The following is a 13,828-nucleotide window of genomic DNA, read 5'->3' as shown; positions in this document are numbered from 1 at the left end:
CCTTCTAACTACCTTAATGATGGAAATGGTATTAGGGATGATATGTGTCATCTTCCCAAAAATGTAACCCTAAATGTAAACTCTAAAAACCTAACCCTAAACATAAACAATTTAACATTGTTAAATCATTTGAAATTCACGCTATTCATAACTACCCCCCAATAAAAATCATGATAGCTGTTGTCTACAGACCCCAAAGTCACTTCCTTTTCTTCCTCAATGAGTTTGATACCTGGCTGACATTTTTTTTACTCCTCCCCAACTCCTACCCTTACACTAGGGGACTTTGACGTACACATTGAGCGTCCCTCAAATGCCCTTACCACTCAGTTACTCAACCTACTTATCTCCCATGACCTCCTCCTCTACCCTACTTCAGCCAAGCACAAATATGGTCATACCCTCGATCTTGCCATCACCCACAAATATACCACCTCCATGTTCAAGAATTCTGAAATTCCCTTATCTGACCATAACCTTTTGGCTTTTCAGCTCTCCCTCTTGTCTTCCCTTACATAACCCTGCTCTTCATCCTCACTGTGACCATCAGTCCCTTGACATCTCAGTTCTCTCCCAGGCTATCTGACTCCTTGGTGAACAATTCAATTCTTTACTGTCCTCCTCTCTCTAATCCCTTATCACATTGTCAGTTATGCCCAGCTAAGTCTCAGCCTTGGATCACTCTCACCATTCACTGCCATCACACACTATACATGTGCTGCTGAACGAAGATGGAGAAAATCATGCAACTGTTCTGAGTGGCTCCACCACAGATTGATGTTACACAACCTCACCTGGGCCCTCAGTACAGCTAGGCAGTCATAGTTTACCTCCCTTATCAATTCACTCTCCCATTTTTCTCAGCAATTCTTCCAAACTTTCTCATGCCTCCTTCAAACCTCCCTTGACTTCTCCTCTAAGCTGAGAACTGTGCCTCATATTTTTTTCTTTTTTTTATTATGAACTTAGGAACAAAACAAATATTTCCACAACAAAATAGAATAGAAAAAATGATTGTAGATGAAACTGCAAATCTGTTATGTAGAACTTGCTTTTCCTTTTAAATATATCATGTAACATTCTTTTCCCCCCTCCCCCCACCTTAGAGATGGCTACCATAAGACACAAATATGTGTATGTGTATGTATATGTATGCGTGTGTGTGTATATGTGTGTGTGTGTATCTATCTGTACATACACACACATACCATACTATACATACTTCTGTTTATCAGGTCTTTATCTGGATGCAGACAGCATCTTCCTTCATAGATCCTTTGTGGTTAATTTGGGTATTTAATAGACAGAATGACTTGGTTGCTCTAAATTGTTCTTACAACAGTATTGCTGTTACTGTATACAACATTCTCTTGGTTTTGCTTGTTTCGCTCTTCATTATTTCATGAAAGTCTTTCTGTTAAATCATCGAGCTTATCATTTCTTATAGCACAGTAGTATTCCATCACAATCATATTAACATGTTTAGCCATTCCCCAATTGATGGACATTCCTGCAGTTTCCAGTTCTTTGCCACCACAAAGAGGGCTGCTATGAATATTTTAGTATATGTAAGTTCCTTTCCTTTTTCTTTAATCATCTTGGGAAACAGACCCAATAGTGGTATTGCTGGGTCAAAGGGTATAGGCAGTTGTATAACTCTTTGGGCATAAATCCAGATTGCTCTCTAAATGGCTGGATTAGTTCACAGTTCCACTAACAGTGAATTAGTGTACCAGTTTTTCCACATCCCCTCCAACATTTGTTACTTTCCTCTTCTATCATTTTGACCAATCTGGTAGGTGTAAAATGATATCTCAAGGCTGTTTTAATTTGTATTTCTCTAATCAATAATGATTTAAAGAATTTTTCATATGATTAAAAATTATTTTGATTTCTTCATTGGAAAACTGCCTGTTTATATCCTTTGACCATTTGTCAGTTGAGGGGTGACTTCTATTCTTACAGATTTGACACAGTTCTTATGTATTTGAAATATAAGATCTTTATCTGAGAAACTGTCTGCAATTTTTTTTCACTAATTTTCTGCTTTCCTTCTGATGTTGGCTACATTGGTTTTATTTGTGTAAAACCTTTTTTAATTTAATGTAATCAGAGTTATCCATTTTACACCTCCCAATGCTCTCTATCTTTTGTTTGTTCGTAAATTGTTCATCTATTCATAAGTATGATAAGTAATATATTCAATGTTCTTCAGATTTTCTTTTAATATCTCCCTTTACATCTAGGTCATGCATCCATTTTGATCTTATCTTGGTAAATGATGTAATTGATCTACGCACAATTTCTGCCAAACTGCTTTCCAGCTTTCCCAAAAATTTTTACCAAATAATGAATTCTTATCCCCAAAACTTAAGTCTTTACACTTGTCAGATACTAAGTAACTATAGGCATTTACCACTGTAAATTATATGTCTACTCTGTTCCATTGATCTATTTTTCTATTTCTTAGCCAGTACCAGAAAGTTTTGATAATTATTGCCTTATAATATACTTTAAGATCTGGTGCTGCTAAACCTTCTTCTTTTACATTTTTTTCATTAGTTCCTTCGATATTTTAACTCAGTGAAATAATTTTTGGTAATTTTATTGGGATGGCATTGAATACATAGATTAATTTAAGTAAAATTGCCATTTTTGTTTTATTTTTTATTATATTGGCCCTGTCTACCCATGAACAATTAATATTTCCCCAGTTATTTAAATCTGATTTTATTTGTATAAAAAAGATTTTTAAAATAATTTTGTTCGTATAGTTCCTGAGTTCGTTTTGGCAAGTATACTCCCAGGCATTTTATACTGTCTAAAGTTATTTTAAATGGGGTATCTTTGTTGGTAGTATATAGGAATGCTGATGATTTACTTTATAAATGGGTTTTACTTTATATCCTGGTACTTTGCTATTAATTTGGTATAAACTTTGATATTAATTATTTCAATTAACTTTTTAGTTGAGTCTTTAGGACTTTCCAAATATATCACCATATCATCTGCAAAAAAGGATAGTTTTATTGCCTCATTGCCCATTCTGATTCCTTCTATTTCTTTTTCTTCTCTTATTCCTATTTCTAGGATTTACAATACAATATTGAATTATATTGGTGACAGTGGGCATCTTCGTTTCATACCTGATCTTACTGGGAAGGCTTCTAGCTTATCCCCATTACAAATAACATTTGCTGATGGTTTTAGGTAAATGCTTCTTATCAATTTAAGGAGAAATCCATTTATACCTATACTTTCAATTGTTTCTTTTTTTAATAGAAATGAGTGTCGTACTGTATCAAAAGCTTTTCCTGGATCTATAATCATATGATTTTTGTTATTTTTATTATTGATACAATCAGTTACATTAGTAGCTGTTTTGTGTTAAAACATCACTGCATTTCTGGTATGAATCGTACTTGATCACAATGTACAATCTTCATAATATATTGTTGTAATCTCCTCACTAGAATCTTACTTAGGAGTTTTGCATCCATATTCACTAATGAGATTGGTCTATAATTTTCTTTCTTTGTTTTTACTCATCCTGGCTTAGGTATTAATATAATATTTGTTGCATAAGAGGAGTTTCATAAGAACGCTTCTTTGCCTGTTATTCCAAATAATTTATTTAATATTGGAATTACTTGGTCTTTAAATGTTTGGTAAAATTCACTTCTAAATCCATCTGGTTCTGGTGGTTTTTTCTTAGGAAGCTCGTTTATGGCTTGTTCAATTTCTTTATCTAAAATAGGCCTATTTAGATAGCCTGTTTCCTCTTCTGCTAATCTAGGCAGCTTATATTTTTGTAAATATTCTTCCATTTCGCTTAAATTGTTAAATTTATTGGCATATAATTGGGCAAAATAACTTCTTATAATTGATTTGATTTCACCTGTGGTAGTGGTATATTCATCCTTTTCATTTTTAATACTAGTGATTTTGTTTTCCTTCTCTCTTTTTTAATCATATTAACCAATGATTTATCTATTTTTGTTATTTTTTTATAAAACCAACTCCTAATTTTATTTATTAATTCAGTGGTTTTCTTACACTCATTTTTATTAATCTCACCTTTAGTTTTTAAGATTTCCAATTTGCTGTTTAATTGGAGATTTTTAGTTTGTTCTTTTTCTGTTTTTTTTTTACTTGCTTACCCAAATCATTGGTCTGCCCTTTCCCTATTTTATTGATGTAAGCATTTAGAGATTAAATTTTCCTCTGATTACTGCTTTTGCTGTATCTCATAAGTTTTGATATGTTATCTAATTATTGTCATTCTCTTTAATGCAATTATTGTTTCCGTGATTTTTTCTTTAACCCACTCATTCTTTAATATTAGATTGTTTAGTCTCTAATTAATTTTTATTCTATGTTTCCATGGTCCCTTATTTAATATAATTTTATTGCATTGTGATCTGAAAAGGATTTACTTAATATTTCCACTTTTAACTATACGCTTTCATGCCTTAATATATGGTCAGTCTTTGTAAAGGTACCATGTACTACTAAGAAAAAGGCATATTCATTTTTTATTCTCATTCAGTTCTCTCCAGATATCTATCATATCTAGCTTATCTAAAGTTCCGTTCACTCCTTGACTTATTTTGTATTTATATTTTTATTAGATTTTTTGGTTCTGAGAGGGGAAGATTAAAGTCCCCTACTATTATAGTACTACTGTCTATTTCTACCTGTAATTCATTTAATTTTAAAAATTTTAAATGCTATAGTATTTGGTGCATGTAGGTTTAATATTGATATTGCTTCATGGTCTATGGTACTTTTTATCATAATGTAGTTTCCCTGTTTATCTCTTTTAATTAAATCTATTTTAGCTTTAACTTTTTCTGAGATCAAGATTGCTACCCCTGCTTTTTTTACATCAGCTGAAGCATAATAAATTCTACTCTAGCCCTTTATTTTAACTCCATATGTATCTCTCATTTTTAAATCTGTTTCTTATAAACAACATATTGTCAGATTCTGGTTTTTAATCCATGTTTCCATTTTGTGGGTGAATTCATCCTATTCACATTCAAAGTAATAATTACTATTTGTGTATTTCCTTCCATCCTGTTTTTCCTCACTACTGTCCTCAGCCTCTCTTTTTACCCTATCCTTCCACATACGTCTAGTTTACTTCTAACTTTCAGTTCGTTAAATGTCCATTTTTTTTTTCAGGATTATACTCAGCTTTGCTGAGTAAGTTATTTTGCTCTTAAAAATATGATGTTTCAAGACCTACATTCTTTTAGTGTAGAAGCTGCTAGGTCTCATGTAATCTCGATTGTAGCTCTGCAGCATTTAAGTTGTTTTGTTTTGTTTTGTTTTTTTCCCTTGCTGCTTATAATATTTTCTCCTTAAACTGGGAGCTTTGAAACTTGGCTATGATATTCCTGCAAGTTTTTGTCCTGGGATTTTTTTCAGGTGGTGATTGGTAGATTTTTTTTTTCTGTTTCTACTCTACCCTCTTATTCCAGAAGTTCAGGGTAATTTTCCTTAATAATTTCTTATAATTTTTTTTAGGCTATCGGGGTTAAGCGCCTTGCCCAGGGTCACATAGGTAGCAGTGATAGATTTGAACTCAGGCCCTCCTGACTGCAGAGCCAGTGCTGTATCCACTGATCCACCTAGCTACTTCAAGATTCTTTTTTTCTTTTTATCATAACCTTCAGGTAGTACAACAATTCTTATGTTGTCTCTCCTCGATAGGTTCTCCAGATCAGTTGTTTTTCTAATGAGATATTTCACGGTCTCTTCTTTTTTTTATTCTTTTGATTTTGTTTTATTATTTTTTGGTGACTTATAACATCAATCACTTCCCCTTGCCCAGTTCTAGTTTTCAAGGAATTATTTTCTTCCTTAAGTTCTTGGATCTCTTTTCCTAATTGGTTGACTCTCTTTTCATAATTTTCTTGATTTTCTTGGATTGCTCTTACTTTTTTCCCTAATTTTTCCTTGATCTCTCTTATTTGATTTTTGAAGTCCTTTTTAACTTCTTCCAAGAATTCTTTTTGGGCTTGTGATCATTTAATATTTCTTTTTGAAGTAGGAGTGGCTTTTTAAAAATTTACTATCTTCCCCTGAATGTGAACCCAGATATTCTCTTTCCCCATAGTAGTTGTCTGTGATCAGGATCTTTCTCCTTTGCTTGCTCATTTAAATTTTTATTTTATTTTTAGCAGCTTATTATTGTAATCATGTTCTAATCCCCAAGGTGTGGGTAATGGTGCCCCAGGCCTCAGATCCTTCTTCATATTATTTTTCGAATTCTTTGTGGGGGCCCAGACTTGAGCACTATTCCTCTCCACTCCACTTGGGGCTAGGGGCCCCAACCATGCTGTCCTACAAATGCTCTTGCTTCCTGCAGTCCCTTCCATGGCTGCAAACTTCAGCTCTCCCCTCTGCCCTGGAACCAAAACCAGAGACCCCACTCTCTTGCAAGTGCCCACAGCCAGCAAGGTCCTTGCCCTTCTACTACCACATTTACCAGGCATTTGCTCACTCCTTACTCACAGCAGCAGCCTAGAACTGTGTCTGGTCAGCAAAGCAGGGCCTAATGACCCAAGACAGTGGAGTATCCTTCAATCTTCCCCTCCTCAGCTGTCCTACTTTTACAGTTGTCCATGAGGTGAAAGTTCCTGAGGTCCAAGCTACCTCTGGACCCAGCGGCCCCCAGGGCTTATTGTTTAATGATTCAGCTCTGACAAAACTTCTGTATCTGGAAGTAGGGTCTTTCCTGAGGTCCTCTTAAGTTGTTTTAGGAGGACACTGCTTTACCCTGACTTTTCTTGATGTTTGCCAGTCTAATTCACTTTTGAGGCAATATTCTTTTTGAAAGAAGTTTGGAGAGCCTGGAATTTCCTGACCTATTCTGCCATTTTCCCAGAATCCTCTGTCTTGCCTCATATTTTACATAAATAATTGAGGCCATTCACTGTGAGCTCTGTCCTTTCTCCTCTTCCTCATCTCCCATCACCCAGGTGCATTCTGCCTCTCTCTCCTCCTTCACCCCTGTCCCAAATGCTGAAGTGGCCTTACTCCTCACCAAGGCCAACCTCTCTATATGCACAAGCCATCCCGTTCCATCCATCTCCTCCAACAGATTGGACCTCCTGTTATCCTCACTTTCTCACTTATCATCAATCTCTCCCTGAATACCGATTCCTTCCCTACTGCCTGCAAACATGCCTGTGTCTCCCCCATCCTCAAAAACCCTCATTTGATCCCTCCATCCTCAACACATATTGTTGCATATCACTTCTGCCATTTGTGGCTAAACTCCTTGAAAAGACCGTCTACAATAGGTGTCTCCACTTTCTCTCTCTCACTCTCTTCTTAATCCCTTACAATCTAGCTTCTAGCTTTTCATTCCACTGAAACTGCTCTTTCCAAAGTTACCTTATTAGTTTATTTCCAAAGTTATCTTAGCTGCCAAATATAATGACCAATAGTAGAGAATACTGACTCCTCATTCTCCTTGACCTCTTTGCAACCTTTGACATTGCTGATCACCCTCTTTTCTTTGATGCTCTCTAGTCTTTTGGTTTTTAGGACATCTCTCTCTCTCTCTCTCTCTCTCTCTCTCTCTCTCTCTCTCTCTCTCTCTCTCTCTCTCTCTCTCTCTCTCTCTCTCTCTCTCTCTCTCTCCCCCTGGTTTTTTTTCTACCTCTCTGACCACTACTTTTCAGTCTCCATTGCCAGATTCTTCCTCTAAATCACACCCTCTAACCATGGGTGTCCCTCAGGATTCTGCCATAGGTCTTCTCTATATTTTAGTGATCTCTTCAGCTCCCATTGATTTAATTACCATTTTTATGCTGATGATTGTCAGATCTACCTATCTTGTCCTAACTTCTGTGCTGACGCACTTTTGCAACTTTCATCTTCAATTGCCTTTCAGATATCTCGAACTGGAAGTCCAATAGACATCTTAAACTCAATATGTCTAAGACAGAACTCATTGTGTTTCCCCTTGGACCCTCCCCACCTCCTGCTTTCCCTGTTACTGGAGAGTGTATCACCAGTCACTCAGGCTTCAAAGCTAGGAGTCATCCTGAACTCCTCACTCTCTCTCATCCTCCATATCCAACAGATTTGTTGCCAAGGCCTCTCCATTTCACCTCTGTAGCATTTTTCAAATACACTGTCTTCTCTCCTCTGACACTACTACCAGCTGGTACAGGGCCATATCACCTCATCTCTAGACTATTGCAATAGCCTTCGGGGGGGGGGGTTCTGCCTTCCTTAAGTGTCTCCCCCTTCCTCCCATCCTCCAGCCACTAAAGTGATTTTCCTAAAGCCCAGGTCCAACCATATCCCTCTCCTATCCAATAAACTCAAGTGGAAGCCACTTTTGCCTCCAGGATCACATACAAAATGATCTGTTTGGCATTCAAAGCCCTTCATAATTTAGTACCCTCCTACAGTTTCATTCCTCTTACACCAATTCCTAGAAGCTTACTCTTTGATCCAGTGACATTGGCCTCCTGGCTATTCCATGAATAAAACAGTGTCATCTGTTAGCTTTGGACATTTTCTCTCACTGTACCCCATTCCTGGAACATTCTCCTTTCTCCGCTCTAAAATCCAGCCTCCTACAGGAAGTCTTCCTCAACCCTTCTTAATTCCAGTGCCTTCCTTTTGTTAATTATTTCTTATTTATCCTATGTATAGTCGGCTTTGTATATATTTGTTTGCATGTTGTTTCCCCATTAAATGTAAGCTCCTTGAGGGCAGGGACTGTTTTTGGCTTCTTTTTGTATCTCTAGCACTTAACACAGTGCCTGGCACATTGTAGGTGCTTAATAAATGTTTACTGATTGGTTGATGGTTTCTTACTCATATTTACTTTTTTATGCTTTTGTTGACTCTTATGTTTGAATGTCAAATTTTCGATTAAGCTCTGGCCTTTTTATCAGGAATGCTTGAAAGTCCTCTATTTTATTAAGTGTCTATTTCCTCCTCCTCCTTCCCTGCCCCAGAGGATTAAGCTCAGTTTTGCTGGAAAGGTTATTCTTGGTTTCAATCCTAGGTCCTTTGCCTTTGTGATATCATATTCCAAGCCTTCTGCTCCTTTATTGTGGTAGCTGCTAAATCTTGTGTAATCCTGACTGTGGCTTCTCAATTCTTGAATTCATTCCTTCTTACTGCTTGCAGTATTTTCCCCTTCATCTGGGATCTCTGGCATCATCTCTATGTATAATATTCCTGGGAGTTTTCATTGGGGGATATCTTTTAGGAGGTGACCATTGGATTCTTTCAATTTCTACTTTGCCCTCTTGTTCTAAGGTAATTTTCCTTTATAATTTCTCTTTTTTTGGGGGGGGGCGGCTAGGCAGTGGGGTTAATTGACTTACCCAGGGTCACACAGCTAGCAAGTGTTATGTGTCTGAGGCTAGATTTGAACTCAGATCCTCCCAAATCCAGGGCCAGTGCTCTATCCACTGCGCCACCTAGCTGCCCCTTATAATTTCTTAAAATATGATGCATAGGCTCTTTTTATCATAGCTTTTAGTTATTCCAATAGTTCTTAAATTATCTCTTCTCATAAGTAATATTTTAATTTTTCTTCGATTTAAAAATCTTTTGACTTTGTTTTATTGTTTTTTTGATGTATCATGGAGTCATTAGCTTCTGCTTGACCAGTTCCAACTTTTAAGGATGTATTTCCTTCAGTGAGGTTTTATACCTCTTTTACCATTTGTCCAATTCTTATTTTTAAGGCATTATTTTCTTCAGTATTTTTGTGCCTCTTTTTACCAATTTTTAAATTCTCTTTTCATAGTTTTCTTGCATTATTCTCATTTCTTTTCCCAATTTTTCTTCTACTACTCATTTCATTTTTAAAATCAATATTTTTTATTCTTTTTTATTGCTTTCTTTAGCTCTTCTTGGAATTCTTGTTGGGCTTATGTTCAATCTGGATTTTTCTCTGAGGCTTATATTGTAGATGTTTTCAAGTTATTGTGTTCTTCTGAATTTGTTCCTTGAGCTTCCCTGTCACCATAGTCGTTTTTTATGGTCAGGGTCTCCTTTTGTTGTTTGTCCATTTTTCTAGCTTGTTTCTGGATTTTGGACTCTCTGTCTCTCTCTGTGTGTCTCTCTATCTCTGCCTCTCTCTCTATCTGTCTCCCTCTGAGTTGGGCTGTGCTCACTTCTAGGGTGATGACTAATCTGAGCTTCTATTACTTCCTCTTTTCACAGATCAATCTGGGAGTCTTTAGATTTTTATGCAAAGTGATATGATCTTGGAAGAGGTCTGATCAGTGCCCTCCTGGTCTGCACTCTGTGCCTTACCCAGGTAGGTCTCTTGCTCCCACATGACTGTGACCATGCCTCTGTGCCCTGGGACTGTGACTCAGAACTGAGTAAGAGGTGACCAAATTGCCAAATGGCACTTGATCTTTGCACCTACTGCTAGAATTAAGGATCCTTTTGGATCTTTTCTGACCAGGTGTTCAGTCCCCTTACCATCCCTGGGTTTTGGGCTGCTCCTTACTGCTACTGCCGCTGCTAAGTGTTGCCATCACCCCTGCTGGTGCCACTAGCCCCTGAGTGTCTGCAGACCTTTCTTTCTGTCTTCGTAAGCTGTCCTGGGCTTGAAAAATTGCTTCTGTGACTTTGTCTTGGCTTTACCACTCAGAATTTTGTTCAGTATTTTCTATGGTTGTTTTGTAGGAGAGGTTTTGGCATTTCTGATATTTTACTCCCCATTCAATCCTGATGGAAAACTCCCCAGCACCCTTCTGGCCAGACCCCATCCTCAGTGTCCATAGACCTCACTGTCTTTGTATGTCTGTCTGGGCTAGAAAAGTGAGTTATGTGGTTTTTTTTTCCTTGAATTTCCCATTCAGGACTTGGTCTGATGCATCATTTTCTATGTCTTTGTGCAGTATTTGTGATGGGTAGCTAGGCTATAATATTTCCTTGTAATCTTGCCTGGTTTTCCTTAAGAGAGATTTTTAAAACAAAACATCCTCAGTGTTTTTGCTTGACCAAATTTGTGATCCAGTTATTCTGAGAGATTTTTTCCCTACGTAATTCAGCCAGAAGGTATCCTATATAATCTAATTTTCTTGCTGCAATTAAGACAGTGAATTTTGGATTCTGCATTTTGTACTGTGGATCTTAGCCTTTAGCCTGGTGCCTCTCAGTGAGAGGAATAAAGTTGCCCATATAATTTCCATATCCTACCTTACAATAAGAAGCTATACCTTGGTAATTCAGACAGGATCTCAATCTAAATTTAGAAGAGACAGTTCTGTATTTCAGCCTGTTTTAAATTGGCATTAATTAGGAATAAAAAGGATTCCAAGGATTATGAACCAAAGGTTTAGGTACTAGGTAAAAGAGAAAATGGAAGATCACCTGTTCAAAACCATCTGTTTCCTAAAAGTATGCTGACTCATTTCATGAATACCAAACACAGATCTGAAGGTATTTAGAATTTTTTATACTCAGGATATAATATTGAATGGCAAATTCACCTTGGGGACACTATCAACCTCAAAAAAACTGTTTACCTCAGAGGTGTCCTAAAGAAAACAGAAAATCAAAGCCATCAAGCTCAGCGGGTGGGTTTTGGAGTTTTGTTTGTTTGTTTTGGTATAAGGAGGCTGCAAAACACTTTTTTTTTCACTCTGGAGCCCACAGCCAAAAAGACTCTCATGAAAAGGAAGTCCAAAATTTAAAAACTCTGAAGAAAATTTGAGATGAGCCCTTAAATCCAATTGTATGACCTACACTAAGAAAGCTGCATTTGAGAGAAAGAAAGCCCTGACTGGGTATGTCCACCTTGAAGATGTTATCAAGTCATTGTCTTCTGTGCTTGTGTCTTGAGCTTCCGTGTCACTATATTAGCTCTTTATGATTGAGTTCTGGTTTTTTGTTTGTTTGTTCATTCTTCCAGCCTGCTTCTTGACTTTAAACTTTGTTAGTATTGGCCTCTGCTTACATCTGAGTGGGGAAGGGGAATGTCTGGCCTGGGCTTCTGTCCTCTTCCAGCCTCTTGCTGTTTTCATAGCTCTAATGAGCTCTTGGACTAGATCTGTACCTTGCCCTCCTGGTGTCAGCTCTGCCAGTTCCTAACCCAAATTTGTGTCTGTTGACTTGTCCCTGGTTGGGAGTTTCAGCAGAGAGCTGCTGGACTCAGTCCCTGTTAGCCCATTGACAGGCTCTATGGGTTCAGAATGACTGAACTTCTGGCTCCCTTTGGTTTGGGCCTTCTGCCCTGATTATCCCTTTGCAGGCTTATGGTACTGGGGCAAAGGGTAGAATTGAGTCACCTCTCAACTCTGGGGTCAGAACTGCATGGGGACATTTCTGAAACATGTTCCTTGCTCAGTACATATTGAGGGCCCACTTTTGTGACCATTCCTCTCTGTCCTGGATCTGTGACCTGGAACTGGGTAGTGGGCTGTAGAGGTGCCAGATAGCCCCCACTGCTGCACTCACTGCTTGTTCAGGGATCTCCTGGGATCTTTTTGTTAAGATGCCTCCTGCTCTGGTGCTCTGTATCAGCCCTGTTTCTGTCTCTGGGTACTGGAATGCTCCTTGCTATTATCATAGGACAAGCTCCTGGTCAGACTCCATGTAGAGTGTCCACAGACCTTCCTGTCTCCCTAAGCTGTGCTGGACTGGAAAATGACTCTCTGTGACTTTTTGGGCTTTCCCAACCAGAATTTGGACTTGTATATATTTTAGGTTGTTGTAAAGGAGGAGTGCTGGGCAACCCAGAAAAAAAAATGCTTCTTCTCTCTTCACCATCTTGGCTCTGTCTCCCCAACACTTTTAATGCCTGCTCAATTTGTTCCTATTTTGGTGATTTCCTACTTCTGTAAGTAATTGTTCTGCCCTACCAGCAGAGTGTACTCCTAAGTATGAGATGCGAAAATCCTTGGGGAGAAACTTAGAGTGCCCCAACCATTATATCAGATGCCAACAGGAAGGAAGAAGAGTTGGCATATCATAGTGCGTGCCTCATGTCAGCCAATCACCTCAAAACATTGTCTTCAGGGTTCCCAGAGAGCTTAATTCTGGGAAGAATTAAGAACAACTTTTGCATGTTACACTCCAAATTGGCAAAACTGTAACCAACTGCTCTGTGTCATTCTCTCTAGTGATAAAAATGAAAAAAAGAAAAAATCCCCGAACAAAAACTAGTTCACCTGTAAGGCAGAGTGGGCCAAAGGCATTCTGACTTTAGGAGCAAGACAGTTTTCAGGCATCCAGGGATAAATTCATTAATGCAGTCTTACTTGCCCTGTTCAAGAGAATGGATTGAACCTGAATAAATACCTGCAAAAATATAAAGGATGAAATTTCTAGTACCTTTCTGGACAGACTTCCAAAGATTTTTTAAAGCATTCATTCATAAAAAGTCCCTTGACAAATGTTCCTTAGTCTGTTGGAGTTGTCTTTGTAAATAGACTCTTCCTCAATGTTTAAAAGCTTTTGAAAAATAACTGGACTTGGAGATACATAAATTGAAATAAATCTTTTATAAATTATTCTGGCTGGCAGACACCTTCACTATAAACTAGGGCAAATAAGAATATGGGTTACATGAAAGAGGCTAGTCAAGACCAAGCACCTCACCAGAAACCCAAAGGACCTATGTGAGCTTGTTCAAAATGGGCTCCTTTACTAGTAATATATAGCAGAATGAAGAAGAGTGCAGAGAAGGCCCTACATGATGGTGAGGCAAAGAAGCTGCTGGCCTAGTGGGGCTCAAAGGGAGAGAGGAGAGACATCTCCAGCCTCTTCTTCCCCCTGCCCTTTTCCAAAAGCAACTTTTATTCTTGCCTGTAGAGGAAGCAGG

The 13,828-nt window shown here is 37.9% G+C and overlaps 1 long non-coding RNA gene across 1 annotated transcript in view; it reads left to right on the top strand.

The window, feature by feature from the left end:
* LOC110202217 (uncharacterized) overlaps positions 1-10,360 on the top strand; it is a 29,865-nt gene extending 19,505 nt beyond the window's left edge. Inside the window, exon 4 of the long non-coding RNA XR_002322664.2 lies at positions 10,213-10,360. This is a non-coding gene — a long non-coding RNA (uncharacterized LOC110202217). The remainder of the gene's footprint in view (positions 1-10,212) is intronic.
* The last annotated feature ends 3,468 nt before the right edge of the window (positions 10,361-13,828 follow it).

The sequence above is a fragment of the Phascolarctos cinereus genome, unplaced genomic scaffold, assembly GCF_003287225.1.
Source record: "Phascolarctos cinereus isolate Bilbo 61053 unplaced genomic scaffold, phaCin_HiC Scaffold_6;HRSCAF=336, whole genome shotgun sequence".
Taxonomy (NCBI): domain Eukaryota; kingdom Metazoa; phylum Chordata; class Mammalia; order Diprotodontia; family Phascolarctidae; genus Phascolarctos; species Phascolarctos cinereus.
This window is presented reverse-complemented; position numbering and strand designations above follow the sequence as displayed.